The sequence below is a fragment of the Vollenhovia emeryi genome, unplaced genomic scaffold (genome assembly GCF_000949405.1).
Source record: "Vollenhovia emeryi isolate VEMERY1.0 unplaced genomic scaffold, V.emery_V1.0 DF939177.1, whole genome shotgun sequence".
NCBI classification, from domain to species: Eukaryota; Metazoa; Arthropoda; class Insecta; order Hymenoptera; family Formicidae; genus Vollenhovia; species Vollenhovia emeryi.
Genome location: NW_011967189.1, coordinates 1,265,689 through 1,281,550, shown reverse-complemented (window position 1 = coordinate 1,281,550; position 15,862 = coordinate 1,265,689). Strand labels below are relative to the sequence as shown.

The window sequence follows — 15,862 nt, the reverse complement described above, 5'->3', positions numbered from 1 at the left end:
GCGACGGGATGACAGTCTCTCCGAAACATCATCGGCGCGCCGAGCACTCCGAATTCGAAGGGGCGGCGGGTGGAGAGGTTTAGCGAAAGAGCGATAAAACGATACGGTCGAAAAGTGACACGGGCGCCGAGAGCAGGGTGGACCGCGCGCGGCTCGACTGTGAACACAGACTCTCGCGAGCGGAGTCACGCACACTCGTACACGCAGAAGGGATTAATCGCCGTGATGTCAACACCGTGCAACCCTTGCCGCAACGCGCGGAACCGCGATCCAGCGATCCGATCCAACGACATCGTGCCGCGACACGTAAGTTCCGTCCCGTCTCGTCCCGTCCCGCGCGGATCCTCCGAGCCGCAGGAGGAGGAGCAGGAGGAGGAAGAGGAGGAGGAGGAGGAGGTGGAGGATCCGCCAGAATCGTCGGTGGGCGCGCGTTGCGGTCTCGTATTGATCGGATCCACGTCGTGGATCGCAGACGACGGACGCTGGATCCTGTGTGCGCCGCGCGGACGGCCTCCTCCTACCTTCCTTCGTGCCTGCTCCAAGTTATTTTCGGCACCCGCTTGATGGACGGCATTCCGAGATTTCCCGCGGTGAAATTTTCACGGCGCAATTCCATTCTCGGCGTTCCCGCTAATTGAACACGCCCGCGAATCGACCGATCGACCGAATCCGCTTAACTCGCGAATCCGAGGGGAGGACTCTGGGCTCTCCTCCCATTTTTTTCCCGCGGAGTCCTTACGACTGTCGCTCGCGGGCGCGCCCGCCTCCGGCGATTAATTAAAATAATCCCTTCGCGCGCGCCGCGCGTAAATTATTCCGAGGGTGCCACCGGGGATGTCCGAGAAGTTCTGGGACTGAATGAACGAACCGGGGAATCAGAGCGGACGGGGAACGTAGATTGATATTGGCACGAATGCCAATTGTTCGGAGATCAATTTTTGTCGAATTTGAATTACATTCGACCGGTTGCCGAACAATAACTATCGCCATCCTGTTAAATCCATCTCTGAAAGAATATAAAATAGCCGTTGTTTAATTTCAATTCAGCGTTATTTAATTTCTGTGTCGTGTTGTATCGAATGCTATTGTGCAAGAATCTATCACCGCGACGTCACTTTTCGTGAAAAAGCTTGGTCTGAAAGCGTCCATCATATTCAAACTTGATTTCTTTCAAGTACCATTTGATGACTGCTGCGTACAAAATCAACGTAACAAAAAGTACGTCGGCACAGTCACGCCATTACGTTGTTGCTATAATCTGAGGACGTAAATAAGACATAAATTTCGTGAAATCTTATGAATAACATCGAAACAACGGGTGTCAGCCGTAATTAGGAATGAAAGTAATTTGAGTGAAATATTGCCTGTGGAAGTGTGAGTGTGATGAAAAGTGCCAAGAGCTATTTAATGTTTTAAATTGCTTTTTTAAAAAGATTTACTGAGATTAGTAAAAACTTTATTAATGTAATAGAAACATATAATGTACTTCAGGCAATAGCTAAACTATTTTATAATATTTGTAATTAAAAAGTTTTATGAAATTGCTGTTATTTTTATAAATAATATTATCGTAAACTCTCGTAGCCAATAATTGCAGCAGCGCACAATCAAATGAAGTGCAATAAAAATACATTCCGAAATATGAAAAACATCACCGGAACGAAGATAATTCCACTTCTGATCGCGATTGTTAATATGTTTCTTCATTTGAGTTTCACGTTATTTACTTAAAAGACAAGGGAAAAACAGTTATAAATAAACTATTAAAAAGGTATATGGAGCATAAGGAGCAAAAAGTGCTGCTCTGCAGAATATTTATAAAAATTTCTTGAGGTCTTAACATCCGTGGCAATCAATAGCTGTGCATTACACTCCTTCAGTGAGAGATTTTCGATGTTCCATCCGACAAGTCCTGAAACTTTTATTGGGCACACCTTGTAAAGCCCCTCTGACATGGACGTCCGTCGTTACAATGCGTTGCGCTTCTAGCGGACGCCGGAAACCGTTGCTGCGGTGTATTAATTGAATCTCGAGGTGTAGACGAGACCTTTTTGATTTACATAGGGAGGTGGCTTGATTTCTTTTGGCGATATTTTCTTTCGATTCCCTGCGGTGTATTAAAATATACGTGGTAGGAATAACAGAACAAATGTTTTCATATTTATATTCGACTATATTTTTATATAAAACATATTTCGTGTCAAGTAATTCTATTTAGATACTTTAAAAGCAATCTGAAATTTATTCAATCTTCATCTCTTATTGAAATTCTACTTCATTTACATTAGAACAAACATCATCTATATTTATTTCTTTATATCACCCAGTTACACACCCCATGTAGAATCACACACTTTGCAATTATTTCTTCAATGTGTCACAAGATTGTAGAATTATAAAAATTTCCCTTTCTCTTCTCTCAGTATCTATTATTACAGTATCCAAATTTACCTCTATCATATTCTCCCCCACTTCTTTCATACACACGGGTACTTTTGTTCAATTATCAGAGTAATCGTCGAAGGAGTCGATCACAGTCTTATTTTAAAGCCAGTACAATTATACATATATGTATGATACGTATACGCAATAAATATGAACGTTGTGTGCAAAGAAATCATACTTTATGAAGAAATGTAATTTTTAACATATTTGCATCGTGACATGTGTAGATTACGCGTCGCTCGACTTTCGTCCGCCTTTATTGTGATGAGTTCCAGCTAATCGTTCGGGCGTATTAATTGAATCTCGTCGCGAATTAGAAACCTGCCATCATTAATTCAGGACGCATTTAGGAGCCGTGGAAAATATTCCGTTCGCCTCTCCGATATCTGCTTGTTATATCGTTCACGTGGGCATTTAATTACGTACGTTTGTCTTTGCAACGCCGTTGAAGACATGAATTTCAGCCGCTCGCTGAGGTGTACTAACAAGATTTTGTCGTAGATCAGGATGGACTAGATCGCATTAATTCACGTGAAGCCTGTAAGTCCTGAAAGACGCTGCCGCATTTTCCGCCTTTCCCGTGTTCAAATTTTTACAAAGATTTATGGGAGATATTTGTCAGACAGATTTGTCGAACAGCCCGACACTTTTCGAAATTATTTGTTTTTTCTAAATCTGCACTTCTTTACTTTGATTATGATACTTTTTTTCTAAACATTATATTTAACGCAAGTGATCAGAATTCAATAGAGGAAAGTTCTCTATTATGAGATAAGATTCTAATATGAGATAGTAGGTTTCCAACGTTCAAATTCAATCGGAAATATTTTTTCGCAACGATTACACGATCCAACAATCAATTTTCCACTAAACAGATTTCACTCCAAGGGCAATAAATTCATGGTGGAACCAATAGATGATGCTATTAATTTAGCAGAAACTCCGCCGTCTCATATTAGGAGCCTATCCCATAAGGGGACTTTTCTCTACTTGATGGGATTTTCTATATTGCAGATTGCTAAAGCATGAACTTAAAGCACCAAGTTTTTCCAATTTCTATATTTTTATATAAAGTTTTGAGTTTAAAGTTTTATATAAACATTTTTATATGAGAGAGAAACAGAGACGACATAGATACATACACTGACAGAAAAAAATGGTTGCAGTTACAATCTCACTATAATTTATAGTCATTGTAGGAATCAATCACACATTTTTATAATTCTTTTAACTACGTAAGTTATGGTTGACCTAACAAATCTTATAATTCTCATAGACACATTATTGGTCCATGCAACTTACGATATAGTTGTCATAAACCAAAACGAGCTATTAATTTGGTAAAGTGTACTACCTATAAATATTGCAATAACAACCACAAGTAAGATTTCGAATAACTATATGTAATTAATAACCGTATTTATATTGGAAGTAATATTCCCCGCTTTTTATTCAATATACATTGCGTTCACTATGTTCATTGGTTACATCACTTTGCACTCATAAAGAATAATGCAAGAAGGCATCTTTTAAAGAAAAGATAAGTAATCTTATATAAATGTATAAACTTATCCGTACTCATAACATCCTTTGCGGTTTTCTTCTTATGAGAACGTCTTATACCGCGCGTCCCTCTAGTGAGGACATTCCGAACCACTTCACCTTTGTTTACCATGTGATTAGTAAGGTGGATAATAGAAATGTAGTTAAATTTACTATTATTGTGATTTTATTTACTATACAGGGTGTACTAAAATCACCGGATATCCTTTTAATCATAAATTCTTTAGAAACTTTCAAGAGGAAAATTCTAATAAAAAAATGTCGGGGCTATGATAGTTTTTAAATAATAAGCGATTATATTTCACAAATGACAGGTCCACCACCTTGCCAGGTCCTAAAAATATGGCGTTTAAGTTTCAATTTGACTTATATCAGAAAAGGACCGAGAAAATATTAATTGTAGTTTATAATTATTTTACTATGCAATTATAGTTTCAAATACTACATATTTTTCAGTGCAGCTAGGTGGATAGATAGGGAGGGACGGAGAATCTTGAGAGCGCTAGATAATTTCAAAACGTAATGAAATTTAGTTGTGATAAAATATATTGAAACGTTACTTATCCATAATCCAATTTCTCGTTGCATATGACATTACAACTCCCACCTATTTGCCGCGTAAAGAGAATATTTTATGCGTAATTGAAATGCTGCATGTTCGCATGCATTACAAACGAATTCCACACGGGATTGCCGTTTGTATCGTAAACGTGGGAAACCGCGGTAATGTAACGTGCTTTAATCATTTATTCATCCGTGTGATGTGGCAATTATATTGTTATTTTAAACAACATTTTAATTTAGCATTTCTATAGAAATAATAAACGACTGTACTTTCCCGTAACAAGCACATTTCCTCTCCCGGAGAGTCCTTTGCCGTAACGCGCGCTCGAATTTTGTCCTGGAAATATGACCGTCGCATGACTGTAACACGGTACTGCACACACTCCACTGTCGAATTATTTTCTACCCTCATAAAGGTTGCACATAAGTCCTCCCTAGGGTTGCGTAAGTTTTTCCTACCCCAGGTCGTGCTTCTCTGTATTGGATCTTTAATAATTGTCCTGGCTGGATTTGAGCTGATCCTTATGATGTGCGGCATTCTATGTATTTGAACGCGTTAAAAATTCTACCGAATCAGGATAAAACGAACGGATTTCCTTTTTCGCACCTTCTTCTTCGCACGTGTGCGCTCGTCTCGTATGCCCCGACTATACGCGGATTATTCCGTTCTCGCGTATGTATGTATAAGATCTCTTTTATGTATATCCAGGTGGCTTTTTTTGAAATTAAATTCTAGTATATAGTTAGTCTTTTTTAAAAATAAGATTAAATAGCGTTGGATTTTGTATATCCGTCTGCAGTAATATATGGAAAATGGAAACGTTAAACTTGCCACGTAATGCAGAGTAGAATAAGGAGGAAAATATGGCGTAATTGAAGAAGAAGAAGAAGAAGATCTTGCTCGAAAGGGCTTTTTAAAAAAATATTTTTAAAGAGTTAAAGTTTACATATTTTGCGCGTGCATCGGCAAATCAATCTCTTTGAAAGCCCTGTAGGCTTTTTGCGAAACGTCGACATAATTGCAGTTTGCCAAAATAACGGTTTTATAACTTGACTGAAAATTATCAGGTATTTTTAAAGATATCGTATTTCGTAAAGCATCGAATTGTAATAACCAGGTTTCACATGAGTTTTCAATTTTCTACACAAAATGAGATTCACTTCACGTCATACGGTATTTTTAATGCAAAACGAGATGTATAATTTAACAGTTTCACATGGGTTTTCTATTTTATACGGTCTGTCAGCTTTTCACAAAGTAATTGCGCAATTTTACGAAAAAACAAACTTTCAAAGAAGTAGTATTTACGGCATACATTCAAATATATTGTACAAATATATGCGTGTGTGTCAATAACATAATTAATTATAATGTTAATTAGTTAAATATATTGTAAAAGACATCGCTAAAGATATCTGGTAATTTTCATGTATATAATATATTCATATAATTTTCATTCATATTACAAAATTACTCGGTTGTTTTATATGATATTATGTGAATATTACGCGCGAAAGGTTAATTTTACGTGCCAAATTAATTTTTAAATATATCTATGGTACATATTTTCGGCTAATTTATCTTGAGATTTTTCATCGTTTAGAAAAATTGTTAGATAACAATTTTTCATTAAAAAAATGACAAATCTTGAAAACAAACCTTACCGACTCTCTCACCTCTTAATTCCACGATTATCCGAAGTTACGTGATTTTGTGAATTAGAAGGTTTTCTAATTAGGCTGACAATACGCATATGTTATTAAAAACGTCACTTATATGAAAAAGACTTATTTCTTGAATATTTTATTGTGAATTATTTCCAACGTCTTTTGTTCTTGATGTTAGAATGATTTTCAGCAAAGTGGGTTTTTAACACATTTCATATTATTAATCGAATTTATTTCTAAAATTGTTTGTATTTCTCTCAAAATTTTGTATTTTCTTTGCATTTATTATGGGGGTTTTTTTTAAATAAGAAATGATGTTTCTTATGCAAGGCTATGATTGCAATTGACAATTGTTATTTTCTTAGTATTTTCATTATTGCAATACTATGATGGCCTATCTTGTACACGCCCGCACAGTTCGCGACGTAACTACGTGCGCATTAGGATGCTACAATCGTCATAGTCATTACATGCACAGTTGGACGGTACCTATTCGCGACGCTAAAGTTTGCTTGATATAGTAGGACGTGATATGCTATTATTTGTACTAGAAACTGATTTCTATTCACAGAGCGTTTAATATGTCGTAAAGTAAGAATTGGTGTCACCTTTGGAAGCATTTTTGACAATTATATATGACAGTGTTGCAATTTAACGTAATTACTTTTTATTTCTATTGATTAATACTGAAATACGATTTATGCCAGTTTTTAAAATATTGTCTCTATAACTTTGCTTTAATGAAGATTTTTAAGAGTCAAACGAAAACATAAAACATTAGCAAAAATGAAATTTTTGCTCCGTGTTGTTACTCGTATTGTTTCGCGTTTTCGTGAACATTGTAAAATCTCTTTTAAAATATTTTTGTAAATAAAATTTGAAATAATACATATAAATGATTTTTTAGAATGCAAAAGTTACGTTTTTACAATATCCTTGTAAACAATGTCTTGTATTTTAAATTATACATATAAATAATGGTTTATAACGCAATTTTAACATCACTTTGGAGAAATAATATCTTATATTTGAAATAATACATATAAATGATTGTTTATAATGCAAAAGTTATGTTTTTACAACATCTTTGTAAACAACGTCTTATATTTTGAATTATACATATAAATAATGACATTTAAAATGCAAAAGATACGCTTTTACAATATTATTAAAATAATCAACTGCACAAGGCGCTGTTTCTGTATATACATGCATTAAACTGGCATGTATATACAAGTTATTTGTTTCACTCTGAATAAATGTAACACAGGGAAGAAAATGAGAATTCGCTACTCAGATATTGGATATTGTCGTATTTCCGTTTAAAATCCATCTGGTATAAAAAAGCGGACTCAAGAGTGGATTTTAAATCAAGTTATAAATTTCTGGAAGTGGAGAGCGTCCAAGTTATCTTGAGTAATCAGGCACGGGGGTTAATGAAGGAGGTAATTTGGGGACGTAATTTGCGAGCTGTGAAATGTTGTAGATGATTCGGTTGGCGGAAAGTGTCGGGTCAGTCGGAATATTGAAAAAGTGAAACGACTAAGAGTGATTTCCCTAAACGAGCACGACACTTTCTCGATAGCGAGTCCATCAACGGCAGATGAAACCTATAACTCGATGATGATACGATAATGTCAGCGCGAGGACACTTTAAACAATCGCGGATTGGAAACGATTCTTTCCTAAAGTTCTTTCCGAGCGATCGTTTGATAACAATGCGAGTTCCCGATGCAGCTTATCGCGTAGCAATAAAAACAAGCAGATAAAATAAATAGTAAGAAAAATGTTCTCTCGATTTTGGCCTCTGCTACCAGATCCTACCGCGGTTTTCTTTCTTGCATATATCTACATATATACACTTTTACTATTCACCCTCGCCTCTAGGCTTTCTATGCTGTTTTTTTCCCCTAGAAAATATATTTTGCCAATATTTATATATGCGAATAATAAACAAAATCAAAATCTTACATATTCAAACTGTTTTATCCATATTGCTGAATTGCTAGGAAATAATTGAATTTTAAATCGGAATAAATATTATTTTCAGTTAACGCTGAAAGTAATGTATAGAATTTACCTTTAAAATTTTGTGACAACAAAGATAATGGTTTATTTTTTAATTAATATTGTTATTTCAAATGAGTAAAGAGTAAAAGAGGACAAGTTATTATTGTATTCTGCAAAATATGTTGTTTCTGATATTTCTAATATTATCCAATATTTATGAAGTTTATTTCTAGTATACCTACTTTATTTTTGTAATTGCGACCAATAAGTGGTTAAATATTACGGCCAAAATGAATCGAAATGACTCTTTATGAAGCTATCATAATTGATTGTATTAGTAGCAGGGATTGTTTTAGAATGGAAAATAAGCAATTTGTGTTAAAATTAAATTAAAATGTTTACCTTATCGTTCAGGAAAATGTATTAACTTTGTGCGTTTTTAATACTTTTTGTACTTATATTCAATCAAAAGCTATCTCAGCATCAATATTGATTCTTTTGTGCTAAACTAAAAAAAATTATTTACTCTTTATTTCATTCCTATCTTTGATTCTCGAGTCGAATGTTTATGAAAGCGTCAGTGTGTTGTCATAAATATACTGGAAAAGTATATTTTTAAAGACCGAAAAAACTCGACGAGAAAAGGCAAATAAAAATATTTCAAAGTTTAGAAATTTTACGTGAGAGAAAACTCTTTTAATATTGATATCTCGCGTGCTGTCTCGTCTTCATTGAAAGTAATAACAACCTGCAACAACGTCGTAAATGGGCGGGCAATTACATTGGAGAGGAAAAGAATTTCGCGGAGGAATTTCGCCTCCGTTGTTTCTTTTGTCCTCTGTATTTCTTGTCGCTCGTGGAGCTCGCGCTTTTCCGACGCGCGACCGGAGGAAGTGGCACGAGAGAGTTCGGTTACACCGTATTTTACAAGATTACGCGCCATAACCGGACGGGTCGTTCGCCGAAAAAAGTTCTCTTAAAGGCCGCGAATGGGGGGGACGGGGACACTGAGGGGCGGGGGATACGCGACGACGGGAACTCATTAATCCCCGTAACTCCGCGCTAGATAATACTAATTCGCCGGAACTTTCTTATTTCTTCCTTATCCACTCTCTGTGCGCGCGGGTCAGCAGCTGAACAAGTCCCGAGGTTCTTTCAGAACTAAAGGGAACGAAGTTGTCATTCAATGAGCGACGGTGACGGACATCCGAAAAGGGGAAAAGTACGGGGGGGGGGGACGAGAGGGAGGGGTCAATTAAATGCCAATAATTGCGGTGATTACCAGTCGATTAATCGCCGTTATCGGCAGCTTCATTTAGCGCGTTAATTTCTCTGGCATCGGGAGCACAATGCGGTTACGATTCGTAAACGATTATTTTAATTGCACTGGCTCGCTTTTCCCTGGCATAATTGTCCACCAGGGTGGCAGTATGTAACAGTAAACACCGCGAGAATGGCAGAGGCAACGGAAAGGGTTGAGGGAGGGGGAGGGGGGAGACAAAACTAAAGGAGAGGTCGAATAGTTTAATATTTGCGCAGGCGGTTGTAAAAGATAAAAGGGAAAAGCCAGCTCGCACAAAAGAGAGCGCTACTTCTGTCCGCACCGGACAACACGGTGGGGCTTGTTACATTATAAAAGGGGCTGATTGTTTGAACGGACTCCAATTTTAATCGCGCGCGACTTTGCGAGAGTATGCCGTGGATACGCCTGCGCCCGGTTCTCCCCTAAACAGTAGATTAAAGGTGCACAATGCCGGCTCCTAAGGCATAATCTCTTCGTAGGAAGGAAAAACACAATGCGCCATCGGAAATGTTACTGCCTGTTTGTCCAAGTTATTTTCCCAGGGGATCGTGCGCGACCAGATCTCGACAATTTTCTCTTCTGCTTTTTTTTGTTTATCCTATCGGATACGTTTCGGTTGGCCGCGCGAACAATCGCGTCGTGCAGCAGCTCTCAACTCTGGTAATCGAGGTACTTTCATTTCGTAAAAGCGTGCGAAGTTAATGAATAGATTTTACCAGGTCATAAAACGTAAAAGTAATGTTGTTGCAGAAAAATCACAAGATTTTTATTTTTAGCGCGCGATTTTATCGACACTTTTTCCTTCTCAAAATTGATTTAACGTTTAGAAACCGATTTGCCAGCGGGAATGCGGAAAAGATAGAGTTGAATGTTACAAAATCAACGCTCCCGCGTACGACCGAAGCGAAATCAGATAACTTGACGGAGTATTTATACCGACAGATTTGGGAAACACTGATGTAACGTAGGTTTTTTTGTGGTGCTCATCGGTTTGTACATTTTATCGCCCTTAGTAGCGTGATATTTTCTGCATTCAATGCGAGAGCAACCACAATCTCTTGCACAAACTCGCACACCTAATAATAGGTGGGCATTTTTACTAATTATCCGGGAAAAAGTGGGAAAACTCTCATTATGTAAGTCTTAATCACGTGATATCTAATTATATCTCACACCCGGAGAAACGTTTGTTCGAAATCAAACAAATTTGTTTGAATTTTGACAAATTTTGACCAGACTGTTATTTAATTTCAAAGAAATGATTTCTTTACCTTAACCAAAATTTTGCTTGATTCAGAATTTCTAAGAGAATTCATATCTATTTCTTCAAATCTAGCAAATGTTTTAGTAGAAGTAAATAACAATTTAGTAGATTCGAAAAAAAACATGATTTCAACGTATCTCATTTGATATTACACGATATGAGACATATAATGTGATAGTTCCATTTTTCTCGGGTGATTAATAATTATGATTTAAAAAAATCTTCTAACTTCCCCTTTAAATGCATAAAACTTCACATATTAGAGCTTTCTTTAACGAAAAAGCCATTACTATTCCACGTATCTAGATAAAAATTATGAATCCGGATTTGAAATCTGGATATCCGGATTTGGGATTCGGGTATCCGGTTCTGAGATCCGGAATCCGTCGCAGAATCCGGTTTCTTGGAGTCTACAGTTCTACATAATGAAGATAACGAATTTGCATTTATATACTTATACTATAGAAGGTTGTAATCAATAGGAAGAGACTTCTCTCATTGAGAAGTGGTTGGATATTGGATATAATAAATTGAATTAGTATATTTCCGATGCAATGGTCCACTCGGCTTTATAATTTGTCTGATAGTGCGAGAAACTGAATTTCTGGATCGATAACAAATTTAGATCTCAACGGATCCAACTTGCTCATTGGTTAGATTCAACGAGTAAGTTAAATTTACTCGCATCTGCCGAATCTAGCTTATCAAATCTCAACATTTTGGCTTGAGGCACAGGTTTAAAATTATACTAATGCTACTTTTTGCGTAGCGAGAAAGATTATTAACCTTTATGGAGATGTGAATATTTGTTAAACAATATTTACATTTTTTTATAGAGAATGAGATGCAAATGTATTAAATTGTCTTATACAATCAATTGTACAATTTATCGCATTGCCTGTACATGTTTTATTTCGTGTTGACAAATTAAATAATTTAATTTACCTTTCTATAAAACGTACAAAATACAATTAGCTAACTAACTTATTATAGTTTAATTGCAGTTTTGTATTTTTTATTCATCTTTAACGAGTTTTTAGATCAATTAACAAATTTGACATCTCCAATAATATTGTACACATACTTTGCGCTTGTTATTTTCTTTCTTGGTAAGTGGATATTGTCCCGTCGTTGTCGACGATTCATGGAATATTCTGCTTATCGTTAAACTCTTTAAAGATTTGTTCATCCATCACTCAACGTTTATTAACAGGTTATTTAAACTTAAACAAGATACTGAAAAACTTGAAGTTCTCACACAGTGGACTTTTTATATTTTTATTTTAGACGTTCTTCCATAGATGTCCTACAAAACTTGCAAATTACTTTTTACCTATAATTATTAACAAGTACGAATTTTGATTACTTTTGCTATAATATGGCATTTTATCTTTATATTAATTATATTTAATTGTTAAACTGGGAAAAGAAATCAGTGGTGTACCATTCTTTTATTAAGAAAATTTAATATAATATATACGTATGTACGTACATTTTGCTTGATACAAAAATAACATAATATTTTTGTAAACTTGCGAATGAAATAAAAGCATTTATCATTCTTGCTCGACAAATATAATCAAGAAGCGCAGTTATCTGATGGATGAATGCAACGAAGAAATGTAATCATTACGCGCAGTACTTGCTGTAAAATGAAGTGCATTATCGAGCTATTACTTGTTTCTGACCAACCGCACTTTCATTGCAGCCACATTACTCTTTAGTACGTACATTTTAGCGCCTAACTCCGTTATCGGGGTCGACCCGCTTGAAACTTTAATGGCATCTTAAAAGCGCGACGTTTTATACCGTGATTAAATATGTACGTATACATGCATCTTTCTAATTTGTTCCCACCCTCTATTTGCTTAGCTATAATACATCGCTATTTCTACGGACGGGTAAATATTCGTCAAGTCGGATACGATCGGAGCGACCGGTCCCCTCCGGATGTACATTTTATCGTTTAACTCGGATTGCGGAGGATTTCATTACTGTTAACAGCATTTTCTGTGTTTGCCATTGACATAGACAACACAGCGGAACACGCGCGGTCCGTCGGTGAGATAGATCGAATGTCCTCGCTGATTGCTTCCTTCAGTTTCCCCTGCGTTCCACGATGATCAATGATACTGTCGATAATGATGGACGACGTATCAGAAGCACATTTTTCCGTACTCGGCACCCTCGCGAAATTCTCAATCAAAATTTCATACGCCGCTTGAAAAAAAGTAAAGATTTGTAAATGCCTCGTAAGATTTCGACGAAGGTTCATATGTACACTCTCCGTACGAACTATTCTCTCTCTCTTTCTCTCCTTGTTCTGTACATTTTGTTATGTTAATTTGCAGCTTTATTACTTTCCCAGAACTTTGAATATTCTTCAAGATCGCGGTATAATGCAATGTGTAATCTGTAACTCACACTATGTCAATTCTATCCTTAATATTCTTTGTTCTCTACACTTTTAATATGCTTGGTTCTTCAACCAATGTATACAACTTGATAAAATTATGTCCTAACGCTTCAGGGGACGTGTCTCAGAGCGTTTAATAAATAATGATCGAACGATCTTTCTCTCTCTCTCTCTCTCTCTCTCTCTCTCATGAAAAAGATTAGTTTATTGTACGCATACACGCACAATGCATATAGGCACAGGCACAGGCACATATTATAAAAGCTCCTTCTTGAGAGTAAAATGAATGTTCACGCTACTTTCTTTCCTTAAAAATAAAAAAAATTTTAAATAGCAGCTTTGCTATTGACGTTGTTTCACACATGCTTTGGCATGTTAGACAGTTTAATTCCGTGGCTTTCGCAATTTTTAGTTTCTGCATCGATCACGTGTCGACTTTCGTCCGCGCTCGGTTTTACCAAAATTTCCCCAAAAAATTCGACGCCGAGACGCGAGGATAAAAAAGGAAGGAAAGGATGCTCCTACGATACAAAGAGCGAGATATAGTTAACGGGGATTTTTCTGGTGGCACTTTAATTTTTGTGCCACCGACTCGGCGAGAGATTGCCGTGAACAAAAGAAGAGTATATCAAGGTCTAATGGAAAAAATAAGCGCGGTGACAATATATATGGCGTTATTTTCTGCAAAGCTTTCAGGCGAGATAATAATGCCAGGAAAGCGGGGAAGTTAAGCGACGCGCAAGCAACTTACTGGTTGTTGTGGGAATATTCTTTTTTTCTTCTAATCTTAAGTGAAAAAAGATTGAGGCTCTTTCGATCGTTCGTCTCGGTGAATGTATCGAATGTATCTCATATTTTTCTGGCCATTATCAATGCACCTCGGCAGAAAGCCTCGGGGTACTCTTTAGCGTTTTCTGCGCCTCTGTGAATATCAAAAGTCACTTCTATGTCGTCGGTGTGGCAAAGCGCCGAAGGAAATCGGTATAAGTAACGATAAGTGATAAGCTCAGAATTTTCGCATTATGTTCGCGCCCGAAATTACTCATTTCGCGCACAATTGCTAGGTAATAATCGCGCAACTACGTGTGTAATTGGGAAAATTATTAATACGCCCTGTGGATAATTGGCTGAAATGCTTACGTAAAGTAATACGAATTTATCTTGCTGTGGCTAATGACGTTTATGCGAATATAGCACATTTTATTCTTAATTGATTTAAGTGCAGTACAGTGTACCGATTAATAATAATATCCACGCATTTCGTGTTACTTGCCGACGTACCTTTTTAATCTGTTATTAATTACCAAGAAGCCAATGGCCCGATTTTATGTTTTTACCAATTCAATTTATGTTCTAACTTATATGTGTATATTCACACTTTAAATTGCGTATTTTACATTTGTATTTGCAGTTATTTATTGTTATTTTCACATAATATGCTTTCAAATGGTTTATTGAATTGTGCGAATCTATCTTTGTTTCTCCTTTTTAACAATTCAATACAGATAAAACCTGTCTAACAGTCTGCTCCTTATTTTTATTAATTTTATACGTTTAGGATTTTAAAACAGATTTGCTTAATATTTTATCACGTCGCCTCGCTTCTTTCCGTCTCGGACATTCCATGTAAAATGATTCAGTATCGCCGCGAAGTTCCATTGATAAAGTGGGGAAAATTTGCAAGAAACAATGTCGAGACAAAGAAGTACCTGCGATCTTGAAAACATGACCTCGATTTTTTTTACTCAATTATTAGGTCATGGAAAAGTTTCTTGCGCCAAACATAAAAAAATCTTGATAGCGGCAGCTTAAAAACTTTCGCGATTACGGAGTTTCTCTATCTCTTTCACCGTTTCACATTTATCTTTTCCGGTCTGCTCTCTTTTTATATAGACATACATACATATATTTTTTGTAAGGTCGACGCCTCGTTCAATTTTTGTCTCCCCAGCCGAGCTTTTCCGTCGATTAAATTACCTATTCCCCGTTGTTGAATTCCATGAAATCATGACAATTTAAGTATATTAACAAAGGGCTGGCCAGCGATTCTCAATTTGCGAAAAGCGAGTGGGAATCAAGCTCGATACCGAGTTTTCTGGCTTTTGTACGCGTTTTATCCTGAAGTAGCGTTTTTTTTCGTGGCGCCAACATTTTTCGCTCTCTGAAAACCTCGAGCATGAAGCGTTTCACGTTGAGGTCAACGGTACATACGTAGAAGGCTCGATAATCGGATGTCGCGCGGGCGAATTTTTTATCAAAAGCATCTTTTTGCCAAGATCCTAAAACGTTTTCACCCGCATGTATTTTTCAAATCTACCTACGCCCGCTTGTGGTGTTAATTGTATATTTTTTTTCCTGTATTAACACTTCTGTAGCCAGCTCATTTAAAAGAATTTTCGCCGGGAACGTGTCAGTTGTATTTTAAATATCCGCCCAATTAGCGTTACTTTGGTTTCGAAGAGAATATGGTATCTTGATAGCTACAAAATTCATACGATACCTTTATTTTTTATACATTTCTGCAACTTAGTTTCTGCAATTTAGTTATGATGTTAGCTGAAAATATGGATATTAAAATTTGAATACGCCAAATTCAATAATAATTCACGTCTAGGTTATTAAAATTACT

General features: G+C 36.5%; 1 protein-coding gene across 1 annotated transcript in view; it reads left to right on the top strand.

Moving 5' to 3' along the window:
- Positions 1-236: 236 nt before the first annotated feature.
- LOC105563376 (lachesin-like) overlaps positions 237-15,862 on the top strand; it is a 116,452-nt gene continuing 100,826 nt past the window's right edge. The window contains exon 1 of the mRNA XM_012014932.1: positions 237-306. The gene's annotated coding sequence lies outside the window, so the exon portion shown is untranslated. The remainder of the gene's footprint in view (positions 307-15,862) is intronic.